Consider the following 22,354-nt stretch of genomic DNA (forward strand, 5'->3'; position numbering starts at 1 on the left):
GTGAAGCCCGGTGTCCACTACGGACACTCTGGCCGAGGATCGTGTGTCCGTGTGGGTTCATCCACTGTGATAGATGTACCCTGGGAGAGCTCCTGGCAGGGGGGGCTGTGCCTGTGTGGGCAGGGAGTACATGGGAACTCTCTGTACCTTCTGCTCAGTTTTGCTGTGAAATGAAAACGGATCTAAAAAATAAAGTCTATTTAAAAAAAAAAAGAGGTGATGAACTGAAGGCAGGAGGTCGGTACTGGTTTCTAAGGAACAGAAAAATGGGTGGGAAGTGGCGGACAGGAGAAGGGTCGGTGTGTTTATATGAGGCAGGAGAGTTAACAACGTTTATGGAAATCATGCTGACATGCTGGCCTGGGTCCTGGGCTGGGCGAGTGGGTCTGGCACCTCATGCTCCAGGGGAGAGCTGGCGTCAGAAACCCAAGAGAAAGGCTGGGGTCTTTGTCACAGGTGCAGGGATGGGCCAGTGCGCTCTTGTGCCAGCTCTTGGGTGTGGGTTTCTTTGTTTTCTCCGTGGGAGAACAACATAAGGAGACGTGGATACAAAAGGAGTTTGAAAAACGCACCAATCTACCTCGCCAGTTTTTCTACCCATCTCTCAGTGTTCACCATCATTGCTTCCAAGCTGGCCTCTGAGCTCTTTCAAACCAAAGTTTCCATTTGGTGGCACGTGTTCCTCTTTCCTTAAATGCAGAATGATTGCGCTTTCAAGTGGGATCTTTCTGACAGTAGCATGTTTCCCAGAGCCTGGCCAGTGATGAGATTTTCATCAGTATGAAACCTACACCATAGGAATTTTTTTTTTTTTTTTTGAATGTCATGTCTTTTTTGGGAGCCTCTGGATTAAAAGTAAATGCAATTCAGCCGTTTGAGGTGCAAGAAATTCATCTTATTTTTCAGGTGGTTCTATTGGGCAGATTAGACTCAACATTTAAGGCCCTTAAGAGCAAGGGCTGTAGAGTCTCAACATGTGTGGGGGAGGGGAGAGAGAGGTAGTGTGAGTACGAAGTAGATATTTTATATTTATCATGCAAACAGAACAGAAATTAGTGCTTGATGGAATGTTCAGGAAGACGAAGTGGTAAAGGGTTATCTGCCCTCCCCTAACCAGAGAAGCCAGACTCTCTCCCTTGATGGGTTTACTTTTTCCTTGGGTTGTTTATCTGAAGGGACTACTGCTTTTCAAAGCTAGTATAGTACTGGTTTGGATATCCATCGCTGTTAGCTGACACGTCTTATGTAGTAGAACAAAGCCCATGGTGTGTCTGATTGACATGCTTGAAGTGGGGGGGCCCCTGTGTGCCTCCACTGCCTCCTGACTCTGCAGCGTGCCTGTTCTAAACAGGAGAGCTCACAACCCCTGTTTCCTGATGTCACACAAAGCTGTGGGTTAGGAGAAGAGAAAAAGTGACTCTGTTCTTTCTCTAGTGTGTATGTGTGTGTTTGATGATCAGTTTCAAAAAACAAAAAAAAAGAAGGGATCAGCTCTAGAAACGATGGTTCAGCACACGCGAGAATGCTTCCTGTTCCTTAGATGGGACCAAAGCCCTGTGGGATACACTGTCATGCAGCAGCTTTGTGACGATTCCGGAGCTTGCTGGCCCCTGAGTCTCCTCCAGTGAGGGTCTCCTGACGGTCCCTTCTGGCCGGCTGTCTGATGGCACAGGTGCAGGACCAGGGGACCCAGCTGGGGCAGCGCCTGGTGGGATGTGTACTCCAGCTCTGCAGCCATGGGCTCGATGACTAAGTCGAGCCATGCTCGGTAGCGTTGTATGCCAGAGAGGAATATTTTTAGAAAGGGAGGGATTCACATGACTCCTCCAAGCAGCTTGTGCTGCCTACGTTTGGCTCGACGGGGGTGCGTGTGTGTCCACAGAAGCAGCCGTAGGTTTTTCCCGCTACTCCCAGGGTAACGGCCCACAGAACAAATGATGCCACTCACTGTTTGGGAAAGGACACCGTAAGCCTGGTGATAATTAGCTTCCCTGGGCCAGAAGGCTTCAGAAGCCTTCTCCCCTCAATTTTGCACCCACGTGTGTATCGCGCACATGGCTGTTGGCTCCACAACTGGGCTCAAGTCTTAAGGCACCAAGACAAGAGGCGAATATACAGGATTTGAATTGAATATGCAGGATTAGCGTTTTGCATTCTTGGGACCCTGACTCTGGACCAGAGCAAAGAGTGGGCTGACCCTCTTCTTCCTCTCTTATGTAGAGCATTTTTTTTGCATTTTTTAAGATGCTCTCTTCCTGTTTCCACATCTTTTGTTTTTCATAAGAGGAGAGGAGCTCTGGTCCTGTTTCTTTGAAGAACCTGCAGCATGTGAAGAATCCAGAAGCCTTTGGCACCTCATGGGTGTGGCCTAGAGACCTGAACATCACAGCCAACACAGTCAAACTCTACTCCTGCTTTTTGGGCTTAGATACGGTTTTGTGTTGCCTAGTGGGACCATCAAACTTCCTGCTCAGTTATCTGCCAAGAATCTTTAAGGTTAGAAGAATCTAACGTCTCACAAAGCACTGAACATTCTTTGTGTGTTTGGGTCGAATACCTGATCTTACTCCCCAGGGAATCCGGAAAAGGGGGGGGGGTCTCCGTGCTTTTTAAGCTGTCCAGTTTTTAAAAAACAACAGGCTATCAATCATCCCGTGAATTTGACCCTGTGGTTTGTTCTCATGTTAGCTTGGTTTCAGTTTGGATTTTCACTTTGTACTCCTGGATTTTATCCTGAACACTCCTTTCTGCAAAGTGGTACTGAATGCTGAGTCCATCCTACACGTGGTCCAGGTTGGAATGTACCTGATCAAGGGCCTCAGTGGGGCTCTTCCTGCCTCATTCTTGCTTTATGCCATTGCTAACCTGCGGTTTTGGGGATGAATGGAAAAGAGAGATTACAAATTAAGCATATGTTGGGGGTCACCGCTATTACTTCAATATTCTCATTTTTCCAGTGAGGCTCTGCAAAGGGGACCTCGCACATGTATCCAAAGAGAGAGCTGAGTTGGGAATTCTCTTCTCCAAACAGAAAGACTGTAATCCCCCGAGTGTGTGGGAAGCAGCAGTGAGAGAAAGCCATATGATACTTGTTTGAGGCGTTAAATATTTTTGGTAACATTTAAGTAAATTGGAAACTAGTTCTTTGATAAAATATAACTTTTTTTTTTTTTGCACCACGGGTAGATTCCAAAAGGCCTGGAAACACTTATAAGAAATCACAATTGCAGTATGTCCGTGTGGGCTTAACTCAGACCGATTCATTGTAGGCTGATCAGGTAAAGAATAATGGCATAAGGGGCCTGCCTTCTTGTTGCTGAACCATCTTAGGGACCTTTGGGAAGCCCAGCCTTGCTTTTGACCTAGTGATTAGCCCGAATTCAACAGACTCATCATATTGCTAATTTCATCTCCATTGAAAGAGAAAACAGACAGGGAAATCATTAATTATAGCTACATGTTAGTGGTAAAATGAATTGGCCTCAACAGTTAGGTTCTGTTCACGTGAACTAATTTCCCCATGCTGGAAATCTGGTTACATTTTACATATGTATTTTTCATCTCTTGGAGAGGTACCCCTGTACATTGTTCCAAAGGAGATGGTTTTCTGGGAAAATGTTGAGACTAAAGGTCAGGTCTGTCTCGTGTCTGCTGGTAACAGCCTTTCAGGACTGCTTTCCTTCTGTACAATGTCCCCCACCTCTCATGGCTGTGTGAACTTGCCACCTGCGAGGCTCTGTGCCGGGCTCCAGAGTTAGAGAAATAAGCAAAGAGCACCAGGGGTCAAGTGTACCTTAAAGACAGATGTAAACTGATCATGATTATACAAGTCACTGACCAGTTAAGATTGCTTTCAGCTCTGGTCAACCAAAGTTCCTGTTTGTAGTTTGTAGTGGCTGACATTGACGGGGGGACAGTTTTCCTCTGGCTATGAGGTCTGGCTGTGAGCCATTGCTGGAGTTGGTCTAGTCGCTCAGCCTGGCTGGCCCCTTCATCCAAGGGGGCTGTCACACTCACGCCGTGCCCCAGGAGTCCCAGGATGGGTGCTCAGCTCCAGATGTGCTGTCTGAAACAAAGGTAGGAAGAAACAAAGCTTTCCTTGGACCAGCTTCGCTCTAGTGGATTCCCACTCATAGCTCCTTAGCCGGGTCTCTGTCAGACAGTCAGCTCCCAGCTCTGGGGCGGCAAGGAAGGGAAGTGTGCAGTTTCTGGGTTCTGGAGTGTCACCTGCTATGGGAGCCCATCCAGAGACCTACGCCTGAGGGGCAAGAGATGGCAGTGGAGGGGATGGGCAGAGTAGGAGAAAAGTGAGCAGGAGCTCTTTGTACAGGGGACATGATAAAGACCTAATCTAAGACATCAGGGGGGGTGATAGAGAAGAAGGAATAAATTGGGGAAATTCTTCCAAAGTCAGTGGCTCTTGGTGTTCGCTCGAATGTTAGGGGGGAGGCCCAAAGAGTTGGGGGTTACTGCTAGGCAGCTGGTGGGTGGACAGTGGAGCTGTTCTTTAACCTAGAGAATGCAGGTGTCCGTCTGGGTGCTGGGTTAGAGGCAGCTGTGGTCCGTCCAGCAGGGCGGGAATGAAGGGCCGGGTTTGATGAGAGAGGTGGGGGCTTGGAGTACGTATGGACCAGGGACTTTGGGTTTGGGGGCGGGGGGTGCATGTAAGTATTATTTGAAATTTAATGGCTTGTTGGGAGTTCTGGGGTTGGAGAATGGCCCCCTCACTGCACCCTGACTGGAAATCATGTCTCTATGAATTCAGTTCTACTTTTCCTTCCATGGTGTACCATTTTCTCTGATGGTTTCCTATTTTTAGCGCTTTTCCCAGAGTGAGTTCCCTTGAGTCACTGTACTTCCTCCCTTGCTGGGTTTCGTTTTCCTGGTCCACAGTCCCCAGAGAGCTATGCTGCATTTCACGTTTCTTTCCAATTAAACTCACCGTCTCAGGGGGTTTTATGATGCTCCCCAAACAGACAGCCTTCTGATTCACACGGCCAACAAATTCGTAGTAAGGGCACCCTACAGGCAAAGCAGCGCTCCTAGGCATGTAAGCATACAGCAATTAACAAGACGAATAAGGGCCCTGTCTCCATTTTGGCTGGGGAGGCAGCCAGCACAAAACTGAGTAAGATGATGTTCGGAAACTGCAGTAGGATGGTGGGCGTCAGCAACTGCGAGGGGATGGAGCTGCTTCAGAGAAAGCAACCTGGGAGCCTGCTCTTGAGGTAGTGATACTGAGTCTGAGACCAGAATGAGGAGGAAGCACCAGTCCTGGAAGTCTAGGGGGAATAGCACATGCAAAGGCCCTGGGGTTGGAGGTTGGACTTTCTGAAGAGTACACACAAGACTGGTGTCCCTACAGGGTAGTATGTGAGGGAGATAGTAGTGGGAAAATTTGGTCACAGAATTTAGTCAAGAGCCAAATCCTATAGAGCCTTAGAAAACATAGCAAGGAATTTAAGTTCACATTTTCTTTCTAGCACTTGCAATGAAAAGTTGTTGGAGCAATTTGATCTAATGAGTAATGGGATATAATTTTCATTATTAAAAATTACAGTGTTGTAGTGGATTGGTGGCAGCCCCCCAAGTTTGTGGCGATGTCCTAACCCCTGAACCTTATTTGGAAAAGGGTCCCTGCAGATATAATGAAGAATCTTTTTTTTCCTTCAGATTTTTGTTCATTTATTTGTCAAAAAGAGGGAGCACAAGTAGGGGGAGCGGCAGGCAGAGGGAGCAGCAGACTCCCGGCTGAGCAGGGAGCCCGATGCAGGACTCGATCCCAGGGCCCTGGGATCATGACCTGAGCCGAAGGCAGACGATTCACTGACTGAGCCACCCAGGCAGCCCTTATTAAGAATCTTGAGAGGAGATCTTCCAAATTATCCAGATGGGCCCGAGATGCGATGACGAGTGTCCTTGAATGAGACCGAAGCGGAGAAGGTGCAGAGGCGAGGTCGAGTGGAGCTGGAGGCAGAGAGCAGAGTGATGCCGCCACAAGCCAAGGAAGCCACCTTCCTGGAAGCCTGGAGCCACCAGAGGCTGGAAGAGGCAAGAAAAGACCCTCCCCTAGGGCCTTTGAAGGGAGCGCAGCCTGCCAACACCTTGATTCCAGACTTCTGGCCCCCAGAACCGTGACACACACTTGTCTGTTGTTTTAAGCCATCACACGGGTGGTGGTTGGTTAGGACAGCCGCAGGAAACCAGCACAGGTGTCTCCCAGACTTGGCGTAGGGCAGAGGGGGCAGGAGGAGTGTGTTCCTTCCAGTCAGTGGGGAGAAATCATGTGGCTTGGGTTAACGGGCATGGGAATGATTAAAACAAAAGTGCTCTGATTTAGAAAATACTTTAGAAGTAAAACCAAGAGGATTTGTTGATAGACTTGATGCTAAGGACAAGGGAAAGAGGAATTTTTAAAAATCTAGCTGGTATTTGGCCTGAAGAACTAAACAGGTAACAGTACTGAAATGAGGAAAACTAGAAGAGGGACTGGTCTGGGCTGTGGTTTTCACAGCAAGGGACAGTGGTGGGGGCAGGAGGTCCTTTGTGTGATGTAATCAAGGAATCTTTCTTGGATCTAGCAATTTTGAGATGCTTGTATCACATCCCAGATGGGATTTTGAATCGGGTTTTCGGCATGAATTTGGAGCTCAGAAAAAGGGGAAGGCAAGTACATTTGGGAGTCATTAGGGTAGATCAGTGGTTCCCAGCCTTAACTGGTGACTCTTGGGGAGTCTTGGGGGGGGAAGACAGCAGCCTGGCAGGTGCACCCCAAGAATTGTGTCCCACAGATGGCAGCCGATAGCCGACTTGCTTTAAACCCCTGGAAACACTGTGAGGAAACCCCCGACTCTCTCTGCTCAGCCCCTTGCCCATGGCCCAGGAGTGTGTGCCCTCAGAGAGCAGTTGGAGATTTCAACTCTTCTGGCTGAGGAGATGATGAGACTGTTAGAGGTTTAGAAGGCTTAGAAAGCACATTTGGCTGTACCAGAGTGTAAGCGCTATACCTCTGGGTTCTGCCTCATCTTGTTATGCTTTTATTTAGTTTTTTTTCTTTTTAAGGTTTTAGTTATTTATTTGAGAGAGCAAGCAAGCGAGGGAGAGAGAGCACAGCAGGGTGAACTGCCAAGGGGGCGGGAGAAGCAGGCTCCCCAGTGAGCAGGGAGCCCGATGCAGGGCTTGATCCCAGGACCCTGACCCAAAGGCAGACGCTTCACCGACTGAGCCACCCGGGCACCCTTGTTAGTACTGACTGTAAAAGTGGGATTTTAAGGAATAGAGACAGTCTAGGACTTCCTCAGAGGCTGTCTAGATGAAAAGCTATTAATGTCCACATTTCAAAGTCTCAACGCTTTTACTTTTTATTATAGATATTATGAAACCTGTAAAATTAGAGAATTGTGTAATGAGGACTCCCTCCACCCCCAGGCCAGCTGTCCGCATTCAATTCTGCCATCCTGTTTCATCTGTCCCACATGCCTCCCCCACCTTTTTATTTTATCCTACCATTTTAGTCCATTTTTTCAAGGCGGTGCTGGGGTGACATGGCCCCCAAGTCTTGGTGGCTTCCAGTAACCATGTCCTTGGTGGGTGCAGGTGGCCCTGCCCCCCACCTTTACTCTGGGGCCAAGGCAGAAAGGTGGGCCTCCACCTGCGCAAGTCTGCAGAGAAAAGGGCTATTTTGAGTCACTCTCCAGGCATTTGACAGGAATTCAACCCTGCTCATACCAAGTCTGCACATTTAAATAAGGACCTGAGCTTAGGATTCCTGCCCCGGGTTTCCAATCTGCTTTTCCTGGGGCACCTTTGAAGGTAACCACTTAGAGGGGAGCCTGGGTGGCTCAGATGGTTAAGCAGCTGACTCTTGGTTTCAGCTTAGGTCCTGATGTTGGGGTTGTGAGATCGAGCCCCATGTCAGGCTGGGCGTAGAGCCTGCTTGACATTCTCTCTCTCTTTCCCTCTGCTCCTCACTCCCCCGCTCATGCGCATGTGCGCGCTCGTGCTCTCTCTCTCTCTCTCTCTCTTCCTCTCTTCCTCCTCGTCTAAAATAAACAAACTGGGGCTCCTGGTTGGCTCAGTGGGTTGAAGCCTCTGCCTTTGGCTCGGTCATGATCCCAGGGTCCTGGGATCAAGCCCCGCATCAAGCTCTCTGCTCAGCAGGGAGCCTGCTTCCCTTCCTCTCTCTCTGCCTGCCTCTCTGCCTACTTGTGATCTGTCAAATAAATAAATACAATGTTTAAAAAAAAAAAAAAGACTGACTAGGAATCTCCTCTCCTCAGTCTGTCTCAGCAAGTACCTGAACAACTAGACCAGAGAGGTCATTCATTCGCCTAAGGGGTCCTAGGGGTGTTTTGCATGGGTAAGAGTGGGGGAGGTCAAGTTATGTAGACCAACTAGAGATGTCTGGATGTCGTTTGTCTGCTCTTGCTTGGAGCGAGTAGAAGATCTTTGTGCGCCCAGCAAGTGGGTACCCCTCACAACTGTGTTTAAGGCCTAGGACTCGGTCTTGTTCTGTGCTCTGCCACTTAAGGAAGGACCTGAGTATTTCATCACCTGATTTTTCAGCTGCCAGAAGGGAGTTGACTGCAGCTTCAAAAACAGTGTTGCCTCTGACTCTGGCAAACCTTTCAACGAAAGACTTGCTCAAGGATCTAAAGGAGAAAGGGTTGGAATTGCCCCGAGTTTATAACCTGTTGTATAACTATTCTGTGCCTCTTTCTGGTGTAATGTGCCACCCAGTAGAGGAGTTTTGTGGGAGGGGACCTGCAGTTTTCCCTACCTGTGGGACTGTGGTAAACGGCCGCCATATTGGATCAGTTTACACTGGAGGGAATGAGAACCTGAAAGGGAGTCTAGATCTTTCTCTGGGGTCATTAGTAGACCCTCCAGTTGCGGAGTGGCCACAAAGTTCCTATATCCGATTGGCCCCTAAGTGCTGTTGTTAGGTCTCCGGTCACTCTCAGGAACTGCTTAAACCGTCGGTGTGAAAGAAGTGACCTTGAAGGATGTGAGAAGAATTAACATGTGTGCAGAGAACAGAGATGAGAGTGCAGACAGTTTTTAACCAGCGTGCCTAGAAAGAGTGTGACCCACTGGAAAGAACAGACTTACTGTCGAGATGATTCCATTAGCGATGTCTTTTGGCATCAAAGGAGGAGTTCGCCCTCCCCGTACTTCGGACGTACCAGCGTCTGTGCTAATTGCTTCATATGGGTTATTTTATGTAAACCTCGTTGACCCCTCCGTGAGGGTAGGAAGTATGACCCATATGTGATAGATGAGGAAAATATAGATACAAAGTTTCCCGGGGCCTCACAGCGAGTAGGGAGCAAAGCCAGGGCTCAGTCTAGGAAATCGGATTCCTCCTGTTCCCGAAGCTCTGCTGAGTTTACACGTGTGGCCTTTGTTTGCACCTTCCTCCCAGTGTTCTCAGAGCTCAAGCCTCAGAGTCTTTACGTTCTGATGGAAAAGGAAAAAAAAAAATTGGCTATATTTCAGGAACCTCTCCCTCTAAAAAATGTGGAGATTTTCCCATCAAGCCAGCCTGTGCTTTCCTCCCAGAGCCCCTAGAACCCTTGGAACATCACTGTTTTGAGACCCTATAAAGAGAGGCATGGAAACGTGGTTGGATTCAGCAGATGTCTAGGTGTCCCCCACCCCTTTTCACCAGGTGACAGTGGGGGACCACTGTGGCTTCTACTAATCTGAAGTCAAGCTTTGGGCCAGGCAAGATCTCCATTGATGATACGCAGGGTTGGGAGGTAGAAATTCAGCGTCAAGTAAATGGTGTGTCGTCTTGTCATCCAGCATTTTCTCTATTACCTTTTGAGCCTGTCTTCCAGAGGGCAAGGTGCCCAACTGTTCCCAGGGCAAAAGAAATTGAAATCCTGAGCTGTCTGCCCAGCATCCGTGCGACAGCATGAAGCTTAAAAGCCTGTTCTGAAAGTGCATCCCTGGCAGGCCTTTCCAATAGGATCTCTTTTAAACCCCATGGTCGTCGTGGCTATGGGATGATTATGTCAAACCTGAAGGCAAACCTGAGCAAAGTGGCAGGTGGAGGAAAAACCACTTCAGTTAATAGATCGGGAAGCCTTGTCTGAAATATTGGGGCTCTAGGAAAAACTCAACCCATTGTTCTGTTGCTTTCTTCAGCTTCGCTTGGTTGTCCTGCTGCCAGAATTCCTAAGAAATGGCCAGGAGTGGGTGGGAGGGGAAATAAAATTAAATAATGAAAAACACAGACTAGAATCTGACGGGTGCCTCTCCGGCTGTGCCATTTTCCGCAGCGATCAGACTTTGAGTCTGTTTTCACTGTCCCTGCAGGTGTCCCAGCCGTGAAACAGTGGGTCCGTGGGTAACAGACAGGCAGGCGGGAGTGTGTACCGGTGCCCGTGTGCCGACCCCTCCGCAGGGGGCGCCGAGGGACTGCAGTCCGGGGCGCGCATGCCCAGTAGCAGCTGCTATGGGAACCCCGGGCACGTCCACGGCGTTGTCGCCTCTGCAGCAGGGGCTCGTGTCTGCGGGAGGAGACGGGGCCTGCGGTCACTACGAGGATGGATCAGCCCCCTGACTTCTGTAATCGGGACCGGAAAATCAGAAATGATTTCACTTAGATGAAATTTCGAAAGTGGAAAGAAATCTTGGGAATAACCTCAAGGCAAAGGCAGCCGTGAATCAAGAAAACGGGAGGGTCAGGTCCAGCAGGGATCGGGACAAGTCAGTGCTCTGTCGCCGTAGCCTGGCTCTGGCCTGGAGCCACTAGGTCACCAGGGCTGGGGAGTTTCTGGAGGTCCCAGCGTAAGGTAGCCAAGCGCTGCCATCATTGTCCTAGGTCTCATCTTCTTAGAAGGTTCCTTTCCTTGGAAACCTCCAGGGATTTCTCCAGCTTTTATTCCCCAGGTACCTGGGGAATCGGCCGCCGCCCCATTTCTGTTCTCCCTTGTTCCTCCTCGACACAGCTGCTGGGCCCCGACTGAAAAGATCGGTAAACACAGGGTTCATCTCTGCCTCCCTTGCCTGCTTGAACTTTGCTAAACTAATGACAGTCTCCTTTCCTGTAAGAGGCGAACTTGCCTGCCGATCTCTGAGGGCTGCCCCTGTCCACCGCCTGGGGCCTCACCCACCAGCCGCCCTCCTTTTCTCTCTGGAACACTGTTCAGGTCTTCAGGCGAAGCCAGAGCTGACAAGTAACGAACACCCGGAGAGACGGTAAAGGTTCTAGGAGTTCAGAGTATCGAAGGAGTAGTTATTCACGGGCCATGTGCTGTGCCCCTCCTGGAATGCTGGCAGGCATATCTCCCCGCACCTGTACCCTGTCCACTGGACTCTTCCTGGGGTGCTTATTACAACAGACCCTGGAGGCTCACTGTTGCTTCTGCACATGCCCGCCCAGAACCAGCCTCCTGCTTTCTTATGTCTTTTTATTTTGACGCTTTGACCTCTTGGAGCCTTGTTGCTCCTGAAGGAACCCACCTTCCCAGGGTCAACCATTCCTAGAGAAATCAGGGCTTACCTATGAGCCCACCTTCCAGATACAACCCGACCAACCCAGAGCGCACACACCCAAGCTCCTCCTTTATCGGCCTCTTACCCTCCGAGCTACTGTCCCACTGCCTTGGTGACCCCAAGGCCAGATGCTGGACAATGAGGGACAACATCTGTGCCCCAAGCTGAAACTTCTCACACCCTGCCTTGCCTGTTCGTTCCCGTAGGAACCACAAGAAATGCAACTGCTTGGAATTCTGGGAAAGCTGTACTAAAAAGGTGACATAATTTGGTTATAGCCTCCTATTGGGTAGTGGGTCATGAGCTCCCTTTTCCTGCCTCTGGGAACCTAACCAAGACCGTAAGTCACAGTGCTCAACAGATGGTATAGTTGGACAAGCCGGCAGGGGTAGGTGGGGATGATTACCTGCTTTTTTCCATAGGGAACATGTATAATTATGACAATTAGCAAAAAACGCCCTTGGCTGACGATTTCCTGTCTACTGCTGTGACATAGAGTATCTTCCTGCCAATGTTCCAGATTAAAACTGAACGATGTGGTTAGGCTCTCGCCGAAGACAAGGTGGGTGGGCAGCTGGGCTGTGCTGCTGGTGCTGGCCTGATCAGGAGCGGCAGAAAGGAGGGTGGATAGTTGGAAAATAGTGCACTCCTTTCCCTCCTCATTTCAGTTTGGTGAAGCAGGGCTTCATGGGGGTCTTGGCTGGCAAGAATTCCTCAGAGAGGCTAGTGTGAGAGAGGACATTGCAGGGATATAGGTCCTTAAAAATGACAGAGAGGGGCGTCGGGTGGCACAGTCAGTTAAGCATCCAGCCCTTGGTTTTGGCTCAGGTCGTGATCTTGGGGTGGTGAGATCAAGCCCCGTGTTGGGCTCTACGCTCAATGCAGAGTCTGCTTGGGTTTCTCTCTCTCCCTCTCCATCTGCCCCCTTCTCATGCTCACTCTCTCTCCCTCCCAAATAAATAAATAAATAAATTTTTAAAAACTATGAGAGTAAATTGTAAACGATGGAGAGACAGTATTATTTATTGGGACATAGAATGAAAAAGTACATGTTTCAGAGTTGCAGGAAATGGATAATGCTTCAGAAAGAAAGCGTCCATAATAGGAGTTCCTAAGTTGGCCAGACTCCTCACCTAAAGTTTAAAATGAGAAAAATGAAATATTTTTGGTTGAGTACTTCAGCATAGCCAGCAACAGGTAGAATACACCGAAAAACTGCCTATTGAGTCAGAATCATAGGAACAAAAGGACTTGTTCCTATGTGAAAGATTCTATGTCGACTCTAGAAGGCCCAAGAGAAAAAATATGGTGGTGTTCCCAGCACTATTAGCGAAAACCATACCCACATAAAAGTGGGCCCAGGTGATAGGTGGGTAGGAAAGGCGGCAGGACAGAGGGTTAGTCTGTATACTGCATGCTTGTGCCAGAAAGTAAGCACCGTTGTGCCAATACCACCTAGGAGCTGGGTGTTTGGACTCCTGGGGATGGCCTCTGCTGGGAGCTGGTGGTTTACTCACTTTCCTAAACTACTTCCGTTATAAGCAAAGTGAGAGAAGCTGGACGTTCCACGTCCTGTCCATGACCCTGATGGAAGGGATGAACAGAGTTCACCCACGTGCGAGTCTTTGCAAAGTGTTGCAGTAAAACACTTTGTGTGTGTGGGGTGTCTGGAAGGTAAAACCACGTACTGAATCCTTGGAACAAAAATTTATTGCAAACAAAAGACACAATGACAGTAGCAAAGTCGGCATGACCAGAAGACTCTTCATTACCAGACAGTGCATTTGTGGCCCTCCTGTGTGTTGGATGGCACCGTGGTTGGAGAGCCAGGAGAGCCTCACAGTAGAGGAGGACAGGATTTCCTCCCCATCAGGGGCTCACGGCTCAGTGGGAGAGAGATAAATAATAAGCGGAAGCCCAGGATTGCAAATTGCACTCTATTTTACAGGAGAGGAAACATTGTAATTTATTTCAATATCTCTACTGGCCTTAGTCTTCAGAGGTTGAGATTCTGTCCTAGATGGTTTTTAAAGCAGGTATCAAGCGAGCTGACCGGGAAGTGTCTCTGTTATACTAGATCATTCTAAATAATCTAAATAAATGACAGTATATGTTATATGGGCGGGATCACAACCAGAGGCGTAACAACCAACTGTCCCTCTCTCAGAAACATGTGTGGGAAGAAGTTGCCCGTCGGTGACTTGCTCTAATTACCTGAGTAGGAGCCCACAAAGGTTTTCTGTCTTGGACTTTGTTCATGAGGAATTAAATACCAGAAAAACCGGAAGGCCCAGGTTCCGCAAAAAACACCAGCTATGTAAGGTTTACTACTCTTGCAACATTCTTGGTGGTTTGTAATGGATTTTAATAGAAGGTTTTAAAATAGGAGCTTTACTTTGTGATTCGTCTGGGAGTTCAACTGACTGCACTTGAGTAAATTATTCACCACTTCATTAAAATTCAGCAGCACTGAAGGTTTCCGTCTCATGCACTCAGGGTTGTCCGTTGCAAAAGAAATGCTGGGCGCTCTGTGCAGGGGCTAGTTTTCCCAGTCTGGCCTGCACCGGAAGTATAGGTAATACCAATGGAGTGTAAATTTAACACTTTTATCTTCCATTAACCAAAATTATCTATGTAACCTCAGGAGAAGAAACAGGCTTTCAGTGAGTCATCTACATGTTGGTGATTTTAAATCTGCCCCCCCCCCCCCCCTCTTAGCGGGAACATATTACTGGCTTTATGCATTTTGATAATGCATTACTGCAAAGAGGGGGAATTTGACTTCTTTGCTAGTTTGAATGCCTTTTGTTTCTTTTTGTTGTCTCATTGCTGAGGCTAGGACTTCTAGTACTATGTTGAACAATAGTGGAGAGAGTGGACATCCCTGTTGTATTCCTGATCTTAAGGGGGAGAGCTCTTAGCCTTTCCCCAATGAGAATGATATTCGCTGTGGGCTTTTTGTAGATGGTTTTTATGATATTGAGGAATGTTCCCTCTATCCCTATACTCTGAAGGGTTTCAATCAGAAACGGATGTTGTATTTTGTCAAAAGTTTTGTGCATCAGTTGAGAGGATCATACGGTTCTTGTCTTTTATTGATGCGCTCTACCCGTGGATTGACTTGTGAATATTGAACCACCCTTGCATCTCAGACATAAAACCCACTAGTCGTGGTGAATAATCCTTTTAATGTCCTGTAGGATCCTAGTAGCTAGGATCTTGTGGAGTATTTTGGCACCCATGTTCATCGGGGCTATTGGTTGAATACTCAACATTTGCATTGACATGGATGGAACTGGAGGGGATTATGTTAAGTGATGTAAGTCAAGCGGAGAAAGACAATTATCTTACAGTCTCACTCCTTTGTGGAACATAAGCAATAGCACAGAGGACCACAGCGGGAGGGAGGGAAATCCAAAGGGGGAGAAATCGGAGAGGGAGATGAACCATGAGAAACTGTGGACCCCGAGAAACAGTCTGGGAGTTTCAGGGAGGAGAGGGTTGGGGAGGGTGGCAGGGTGTTGGGTATGGAGGAAGGCATGTACTGTGATGAGCCCTGGATGTTATACTTAAATAATGAATCACTGGACACCGCATCCATTAGTACACTAATTATGTACTATACAGTGACTACCTGAACATAATAACAAAATAAAAAAAATTTTAAAAAGACATTACTGCAGGGGACAGGCTTAGAGCCTCGTCATGATTATCTGCATTGCTCAGAGATAAGATTTTAGTCCATGAAGAGTCAGTTGGCACTCTAATGGAAAGAGCTGTTGTCATTTGAGAGTAGAAATTACATCCTAAAATATTTTAAAACTGGACCTTTGTTTACTTTTTTTTCCTAGTAGAACTGAAATCATGTCATTTATTGGAACAGATGGCACAGAAGAGGTGGGCCGCCAGGAAATTGGTGTGTTCTACTTTTAGAAAAAAATATATATATATATACAAAAAAGCAGTACAGAAAAGCATAATGAAGTTATGGACTTATGGGCTTTTGCCGAATCTGGCTGATTCAACTCCTTTCCAAAATTCCCGCCTCGGTGGAAGGCCTCCCTGGCTTCCCTGCTTGAGTTCTATGGTCTCCTAGTACTTTGACACCAACTTCGTGATCGCTTTCCAGTGGCTTCGTCACGGTCAAGGGCAATGTCCTTTCCAGAGATCTCTGACCCCGAGAACATCCCTTCTGATGTTTCGCCCCGCCGTCCCCATGCTTCCTGTTCTCCCCGTGCTCCTTGCCTTGCCCACTTCCCCGGCAACCGTGCCCAGAGCCCAGCACGGTACGGCGGGAGCCGCTGGGTGGGCGCGGCTGCTCAAAACAACCATTCTGAACCCCTTTCAAGAATCTAAGATTCCAGGATCTCATCCCGGAAAGAGGCACATGGGGCTGTGTGTGCTGCAGACAATCGCAGCAGGTTTCTGGGACTCTGGAGCACATTCATCAGCCGAGGGCCTCCCTGGACAGCAGATAACCCCCGACTGTTGTGTGGACACTGTGCCTGGGAATCCCTGGGGAGGCTTTCCCTGACCACCCGTCCCTGGGCCCTACCCCACAAACAGCCATAAAACCGAGAAAATGGGGATCCACGGCGGAAGGGTTTTCAGAGTTGTTTATTTTTAAGGAGGCTATGCTGGAAAAATCTGGTTTAGAAATCATGTTTTAATCCTAATCACATATGTGAGGCTTCTTCAGGATCCAGCTTCTCTCTCTCTCTCTTTCTCTCTCTCTCTCACACACACACACACACACACAAAGGCATTTTGTTGCCTTCTTCCTGAACTGACTTATTCAGGCGTGTTAGGCCTTTTGGGGTGAAGTGCTCGTGAAATTTTAAACGTGGTTCTCCGAGCTGCAGCCGCCTGGCTTCTCTCTTGCTGGCTCTTGTTGGATGAAGCCTGGGAAATGGCTTAATTTGGGGATGATTCAGACCTGGTGGAAAGTCAGACAGGCCGTACATCCGGATCATGGGGGCCTAACGTGTTTTTTAAATGTTTGTTTGGGGGAACGTACGACATCTTGCAGCCTTTGGAAATGACAAGGGGGAGAAGTTACAGTTTCTGAATATGCTGTTAGCCACATAGCTGAGCAAGTACAAGAAAGGCTCGGTCCCGTGGCTTGGTGTGCCTTAATCTTCGTTTTCCTTTGGTGAGGTCTGTGGCTTCCTGGCGTCTCCTTCAGATGCCCACTGTCCAGCCGCCCTCGTTAGAACATTGCATGAGCAGTTTGTGGTGGAGGCAGGTGTAGACTGGTGTTTGGTATGAACGAGGGTCCGGGGGGGCGGGGGGCGGGGGGGCATGAGGGCGTGAGGGCAAGGGGGCATCAGCCTGGGGGAGGAGGCCTGTCCTCTGATGCGTTTGCCTGGCTGGTCTCAGACAGTGTTTCTGTTTCAGCCTGACAGTGGGTTCAAAACCAGGCTCGGATGTGAGGGGAAGAGCTGGTCCGATTTTGCCAAGGGCAGAAGTGACATCCTTTGTGCAGTGTTCCCGTTGAGACTTTAGAGTATCAGACCCGAGCTCCGACTCTTTGCCTTGGTTTGAAGGGGTCGGGGTGGACAGCAGGCAGGCAGGAGTTGACAGAGGTGTACTCTGCTCCCACTTCCTCCTCACCTCAGTTTACCTCCTCCCCATGCAGGTTATGGCCACACCGTGCCCCTGTCGGACGGAGGAAAGGCCCTTCTGCATCATCTACTCGGTCATCGGCATTCCGTTCACCCTCCTGTTCCTGACGGCGGTGGTCCAGCGTGTCACCATCCACGTCACCCCCGCAGGCCTGTCCTCTACTTCCACGTCCGCTGGGGTTTCTCCAAGCAGGTGGTGGCCATCGTCCACGCCGTCCTCCTCGGCTTTGTCACCGTGTCCTGCTTCTTCTTCATCCCGGCGGCTGTGTTCTCCATCTTAGAGGACGACTGGAACTTCCTCGAGTCCTTTTATTTTGTTTCATTTCCCTGAGCACCATCGGCCTAGGGGACTACGTCCCTGGAGAAGGCTACAATCAGAAGTTCAGAGAGCTCTATAAGATTGGGATCACATGTGAGTATCGGGGACCCGGACCCCATCCCCTTTGGCCTCTACTTGCTGCTCCTTGCCCCCACCTCACCTTCCAATGAATAGTGTCATTCGTAAAAGCCCTGACTGATAAATTGTCAAGCTCTTTGTGCAAAACTCTTACTGCTGAGTCTTATTTTTTTCCAGGTACCTTAGAACTGCTGATCGATTTCCTACTAACGACTAATGCTATAACTGATCAATTTCTTACCAATAACGTAATAGGCATTGTAAATTAGTGTAAAAATGCACCGTCTAGAATATACCGGATTGCCAGCTTTTAATTAAAAAAATTTTCCTGCTTTTATTAAATATTTAAGTTCCAGAAAAACTAGGGCTAGGATATAGCACATTTTCATGTGTTCCTATTAATCATGTCTTCAGTTTGCCAAGAAAATCATAAAAGAGTTGCGTATTTCATTTGTCCATCTGGTTCTTTTTCAAAGAAGTTAGAATATATGTGAACAATTTTCAGAATTTTGGATGTGTAAAGTAGGCATTCAAATTCAGATGGCCAGTAGTTTATCATTTTTAAACATTTTTTTAAAATTGGATGTCGGTATTGAGAGCTTAGAAACCTGTTTTTCAAGAAAACTCTTCATTTTTGCATAAAAATACACACACACAGTCTTATTCCTTTCTGCCGTCTCAAGAACTTTTCAAGATTCGGCTCATGTCACGTTTTCTGAGGAGATCACAGGAGGGACTCAGGCAGTCAGATGCTGTGTCCTGCGCCCTGTCTTGTCGTCATAACCTGACAACATACTTAGTTGAATTAATGTATATATATATATATATTTTTTTTTAAGATTTTATTTATTTATTTGACAGAGAGAGATCACAAGTAGATGCAGGAGATCGGGAGAGGCAGGCAGAGAGAGAGATAGAGGGAAAGCAGGCTCCCTGCTGAGTAGAGAGCCGAGCCGATTCGGGACTCGATTCCAGGCCCTGAGATCATGACCTGAGCTGAAGGCAGTGGCTTAACAACCCATTGAGCCACCCAGGGTGCCCTGAATTTACCCGATGGTATATTTTAACACCTACATTAAACCAGGGGGCTCACCCAGGATAGGAGACCCCCAGTCATGAACCCCAGTGAACAGTGCCCAGCTAACACATCAAGTTCCCAGAAATGCTTACCAAAAATAGTTACAAGCACGAGCTTCAGTTTCCTGGTAGATTTACTGACATACCATTCTTTGTAGGGGCTGTCCCCCGCAGTGCTATTTGAGCACTGGCTCTACAGAGAAGACGAACGAGGCCTCTGTTGTTGACCTCCTGTTCCAGCTGCCTCCTGTTGGGTGACATTATAAACAACACCATAGTAAATATTTGTATATGGTTTATATTTTTTCTACTTGGATATATATCCAAGAAGTAGGATTCCTGGCCCAAAGTGAATATCCCCTTTTTTGGGACTCACAGAACATGCCGATCCTGCCCTTTGCAAACGGCGTTCCAGGCCTACACTCTCAGCATAGCGATCTGAGCACAGCGGTTTTCGGCCCTCCTGGTTGGTGGGCCAGCAGCCTGCGGGCTGTTTTTTGTGGCAGATTTAGTAGCTCCGATAAACGTTAGCCTCAGCCTTTTTTTCATGTGGTAGGTCTAAACTATTACCTCCTTATTTTAATCGGTACTATTTTTAGGACTTGGAGAAGTTGAATGCTTCTGCGATTTACATTTGGCTAGGGCTGCTTGTCTCTTGTGTTCACTGTTGTCTCATAAATTCTGCCCAACTGTCGAACTCCCTCAATTTTTTGTATAATGCTAAATCCCTTACCTGATCATCTTACAACCCTTGTTACTGTGTGAACAGCTTGTTACAGGCGGTCTACGTAGCATATGTGCTGAAGAACAGAGCCAAATGAATATTTCAAAAAGTGTATTAGATTATGATAGGATAAAATCCTACCCCCGCTTTTGCCTGAAACCCTGTGGAATACTTTTTGTCCGTGTTCAAGGGCTTTGACTAAACACTGGATAAAGGCAAAAAGGAAGGGAAGGGCGAATGTCACAACTCGGTCCCGACAACTGTCATTGCTATTTCTTATTTTTTAAGATTTATTTATTTATCTTAGCGCACATGCACCCCTTGCACAAGCCAGGGTGGGAGAGGGGAGAGAGAGAATCCCAAGCAGACCCCCCACCAAGCAGGGAGCTGATGTGGGGGCTCCCATCCCAGGACCCTGAGATCATGATCTGAGCCAAAATCAAGAGTCAGACGCTCAAACTGCCCGAGCCACCCAGCATCCCTGTACCTTGCTCTTACAAAAATACACCATGTTTTATCATGGGAAAACTTAATAGCCAGGCCTCTACTCAGGATGCTAGAGCCCGTGTCCTCTCTCTGCATTCTTGAAACAATCAAAACCTCTTTGTTCCTATTATGCCTGCTCATTCTAGCCGGTTCACACATTGTTTTCTGAAAATCCTCTGCAGGCGTTTTACCACGGGGCCATGATGAAATGCGGGATTTTTGTTTACTTTTTTAGTTTTCATTTTCACTTCCCTGTCCTTTCCATGATGAATTTTTTCATTTGCTAGAAACTGATGATTTTAAATGTGTTGGGAAAACTCATCCCTCAGAGTCACCACTGTCCCCATCACTGAATTCAAGGAACAGCACATGGCCTGCCCTATCCCACAGGGTATCTTCTATTTTGGAGTAAGAAGCTGGTGGACCCCATCCCTGGTCGGGTGCGAATCGCCACACGGAAGACCAGTTTCATGTCCGTCCACCGCGTACACCATTCTCAGACGGCCACTGGATTTTATCTAGATTCAGCTACTAATTTCTACTGCAATACTTGTTACTATCCTTAGTGGAAAAAACTGATGAAAGTCTTGAATTCCTTAAGAAAGGTGGCAAGCTCTGCTCACCAGCACTCATGACAATCAAACCCCTTGGGGACATGTCACTGACACACTTTTTTTTTTTTTTTAAGATATTATTTATTTTTTTTGAGATAGAGGATGTGAGAGAGTGAGCATGAAACTGGGCCGAGGCAGAGGGAAAGGGAGAAGCAGCTTCACCTGCTGAGCAGAGAGCCTAATGCGGACTCGATCCCAGGACCCTGGGATCATGACCTGATTGCTGAAGGCAGATGCTTAAGCGACGGAGCCACCCAGGTGCCCCTGCCCCCATGTCACTGGCTTTTTGAGAGCCGCTGGTCCATGAAGCAGAGGTGGAGAGCCTCTGCAGGTCACTCTTGGGGTGTGGGTGAGTACAGGATGGTATTTCTCCTTACGATGCCACGTCAGCTCCAAGTTTTTCTTCTTTTCTCAGAAATTACACCCTGATTCGGAATAATCCCAAGTTTATAGAATGTTAAGTCATTCTTCATTTTTCTATTGGGTGGGCCCTCTTGGGAGCCACGGACCTAAAAGAACATTCCTAGCTATTCAGAAAGTGGCGGGGAATTGGACATAGCCTTAATACAGCACACCACTCTTCTACTGTCAACCATTCTGAATGGTTCATATGTGACTCGGTCCCACTGAGACCTTGCCGTACAAGTCCCACTTCTCACCAGGTTGACCTCCTTCCTTGGCCTAATTCGCCACCCTGTTCGAGTTAGGTCTGGTTTAAACACTTCTGTGATTAGCTCACAACGAGCTGATAAAAGTTCAGAAACATGGTCTACGTGAAGAAAGGACAAGGACGAGTTTGTCGGCGGTCAATCATACATACCGAGCACTCACTGACAACGCTGTCCTTCCCTCAATTGCCGACCAGTCGCTTTGCCCGGACAAAGGAGGATCGGAACCATCAACAAAAGGGCCCGGGGAAAATCCCTTCCAGGCAGAACGACGCACTTTTGTGGTTGACCCCAGTCCTCCCACCCACCTCCAGCTGGACGTACGCGGGCAAACTGAGGGCTTTGATGCCTTGTCCCGGTGGCATCTACAGCCGGGGCAGGGAGAGAAAGAAGCCATTCTGGCGTTCTAATCTGCTCTTTGTCCTGGTATGAGCACTGTACCTGCGGCCAACCCAAGATCGATCTTTTAACAAATATCTACCCCTGTTTGCAATATTTAGCAAAACAACCCAAAAATCACACAACATCCACAAAAAAATACGCACCCTTTTTCCTTTCCTTTCCCCTTCTTCTCTTCATTCTCCCATCATGGAACAAAGCAAGCTTTTACTCGGGCGGAGTGATCTCTGAGGAAACAGGATAACGGACCATTAATTCACATGTTTGACACAAATAACCTAGACTTTACGAAGAGGTAAGGATAATTGCAGAAGGGTGCTGCTGTGGGTTAGAAGTGATTTTATATTTTTGATCGGGGGACTTTTGGGATTGTGTTTTTAAATCATTTTAGTCTAAAGGCTAAAATGAAACATTTCTATTTAAGAGGGGAAAAAAAAGAAGTATCGAGATGTGTTTTATAAATAAGTTTATGGTGTAACCTGTTTGCATGTGCCCATGCCCCAAATCATTATTTTTGTAGAATCTAACTTAAACCTAACTATTTATAATTGATAGACAAAACCGTATGTGTACTACAAAGTATAACCTGTTTGTATCTTGTATCCTACGGTTCTATGCAAGGTTTTTGCGCTCCAGGCTTCCTTCTTAACCCACGATTGTAGATATCTTTCCTTCTTGATTTCTCCTTTGTACTCAAAACTCATTCCAGTCGACTGTCACAATAATAACCCGGGAACAATACATTGAGAGTGAGTCTACTCTAGGATTCTGCTACAAAAATGTTTCCACCCTTTGTAAGAGTACGATAATCTATGTCTCACATGTTCGTAAGCCTTTCTCCGGAGGGAACCGCTCACGAA

The 22,354-nt window shown here is 47.7% G+C and overlaps 1 pseudogene; it reads left to right on the forward strand.

Annotated features, from left to right (window-relative positions):
• LOC123393924 overlaps positions 1 to 21,505 on the forward strand; it is a 42,014-nt pseudogene extending 20,509 nt beyond the window's left edge.
• Positions 21,506 to 22,354: the final 849 nt, after the last annotated feature.

This window comes from Mustela putorius, unplaced genomic scaffold (assembly GCF_011764305.1).
Source record: "Mustela putorius furo isolate JIRA1106 unplaced genomic scaffold, ASM1176430v1.1 tig00001076_pilon_pilon_pilon, whole genome shotgun sequence".
Lineage (NCBI taxonomy): Eukaryota > Metazoa > Chordata > Mammalia > Carnivora > Mustelidae > Mustela > Mustela putorius.